The sequence below is a fragment of the Triticum aestivum genome, chromosome 5B (genome assembly GCF_018294505.1).
Source record: "Triticum aestivum cultivar Chinese Spring chromosome 5B, IWGSC CS RefSeq v2.1, whole genome shotgun sequence".
Classification (NCBI taxonomy): domain Eukaryota; kingdom Viridiplantae; phylum Streptophyta; class Magnoliopsida; order Poales; family Poaceae; genus Triticum; species Triticum aestivum.
Genome location: NC_057807.1, coordinates 57,617,637 through 57,620,218, shown reverse-complemented (window position 1 = coordinate 57,620,218; position 2,582 = coordinate 57,617,637). Strand labels below are relative to the sequence as shown.

The 2,582-nt window shown below is 42.6% G+C and overlaps 1 long non-coding RNA gene across 1 annotated transcript; it reads right to left on the bottom strand.

Moving 5' to 3' along the window:
* Positions 1–724, bottom strand: LOC123115667 (uncharacterized). The gene is made up of 3 exons (XR_006456693.1): positions 659–724; positions 477–551; positions 1–392 (listed from the first exon to the last, which is right to left on the bottom strand). It is a non-coding gene; the product is annotated as an uncharacterized lncRNA (long non-coding RNA).
* Between the last annotated feature and the right edge of the window lie 1,858 nt (positions 725–2,582).

The window sequence follows — 2,582 nt, the reverse complement described above, 5'->3', positions numbered from 1 at the left end:
TACGAACGGTGGCACGAAACGGGAGTAACTATTCAATCCAGCAATAAATCTTTTTATCCGATGGACGAGGTCGTTACAGGGGTCGATCCGACGGCCCAGACCCGATCAAGCCACCCGATCCGACGGCCAGGAATCCCAAATCGCTGTGGTGCGTCCTGAGGAGCTTCTATTCTTATGGATGGATGGATGGATCAATATAGCCATGGCCATGTCCCATATAGTAGCCGAAGCAGAGGAGGAGGAGAAAGATGGAGCTCACTGAGGGAGGTTGTAGCCGAGGCAGTACTCAGTGCACGCCGGGGTTGCGCGTGAACGCCGTTCAACCGGCAAGGAACCACGTCGGAGTTGCGCCTTGCACCGTCCCGCCGACGAGCACAAACGCACCAAAAAACCTGTATAAGAAAGGCATTGTTATTTATCACAAACAATTATTTAGTAATTACTATTTAGCAGAATGACTAATAGGTAAGACATACAGGTGCAAAGATCTCATGCTCTCATGGTAAATCCTATAATTAACCAGGGTCATCATTCTTAATCACAATCCACAACTACAAAACCAAGAAAAGCCTTAGTGATCATGAAGGGCATGAATGATTAGCAAAAAGTGGAATGGGCTGATGAGAGATACACAGAGTGAGAGGCATGATATCCTCACAGTAGCACCACCATGTTTAGAGACTTGCAGCTCCGGCTTGCTGCTCAGCCGGCGGACACGACACCGATCTCTCACCGCATCAACGACTCGGCTGTACGCTATATGGAGCAGCAGAAAAAAGGAAATCAGAACTGTATATATGGACATCTATGAGAGAGGGGAACCTGAGATGCAGTACCTGAGCGCACGCGCAACACGAGTACAGCAACGGCACATGGTGGTGACCCCAACGGAGCAGCGGCGTGAGCCGCGACTTGCGCTTCTGCCGTCGACGGCGACAACACCCATCAATGCGGTCGTGCTGCTCCATATAGCGTATATTTTATCTTAGTATTCAGGATACAATGTAGCCGCTTTAATATAAAAGAATATAAAAGATTAAATTGAATTTATTTTATCTTAGTATTCTACAAGGCACCCAGAAAACATAATAAGCCTACTATACATAGATATCCTCAAAGATTTTCTTTAGGCACAAAACATGATACACTATGATTTCATCTTATTATGTGCCCAATTATTTAACACTGACAAACATGATTGATCTAGTAAAGGTGCACAATTTCAGCCAAGATTAATGTTGCAAGGTAATTGTCTCGGCACCAAAGCAGTTTTTTTGGCACAAAGCTCTCATACAAAAAGGGAAAGGGATAATCACAAGTGCATGTCCTTCTATCTAAGGTCACATACAACAACAATTCGAACATGTACTATTAGGAAACTGAAACCTCTCTTCAGTGTATATTTACTTAGAAAGATTCTCTCTAAAATAAACCAACATCATTTATCAGGTATTTATTTAGAAATATTTTCTCTAAAATAAGCCAACATCATTCATCAAGGCCACCCAGTTCGGCGGTAAAACCAGAGGAGAGAAAGAGGAAAAAAGGACACATATATTTATTATATTTATGATCTGTACATATATACTGACAAGTAACAAGAGCTCCGAGTTGAGGTTCTTCTTCTCTACACCCGCACGCACGCACAGCAAATAAAATCATTATTTTCACTAAGATCTCACAAGGGAACATGAAAAACTATCGGGTACCAGCAAATAAATAAAAGAGATCTCCCTGACCAAGCCCACACTCTCACTCTCTCCCATAACTTACTGGAGACCCATAAGAAGCCAACCCAGTAGTAGCCATGCAGTTGAAATTGTAGAACAACAAGCAAACACCATGATGATGCACACAATCAGGGAGGGAACCAAGCCTACCAAATCGAAACACATCAGGGATTGAGAGGGAGAGAGAGAAGGAAAAGAACAGGGGCAGGGGAGGAGACCTTGATATGGCGCAGCTGGACCAGGCGCGAAAGATGTGGACGACGCCGTCAGGATCAGCCCCAGACATGGTTTAGACATCGACATAATCCATGTTGGTCATGTGGCACAGCAAGCCATAATCAATACACTACAAAGAAACCAACAACAAATTAGTTATAAGAGAAACCAACAACATACATCACTTGACTAAATACAAAACGGAAGAGCATAAAATCTGCAGTTATAAGAGAATAATATGGGCACATGCCTTTCTTCGATATCAAACAAATATCACGTGTCATAAGGCAGTTATAAGAGAATGCATCAAGCTTAAATAGGAAGTCTGAGATGACAGCGCTGCTACACACTGTATATACACATACCTTCATTGTCAACTGATGTATATCAGGTTGTTGTTGCTCCGCCCTTTCACAGTGTGGCTAGCTCGGCCAGTTGGCTTTTTGGCAGGGCAGTGTTTCCCTCAAAATCTAATCATACAAAAAGTCAAACAAATTTCACACATCGCATCATTGTCATAAGAACATGCACATAGGTTAAATTAAGAAGTCAAAGACAAATGGAATTTAGAATCCATATTTTTAAAACAACCAACCATTATTTGTCACACAGTGTGCACTTTTGTGCCACAAAGCA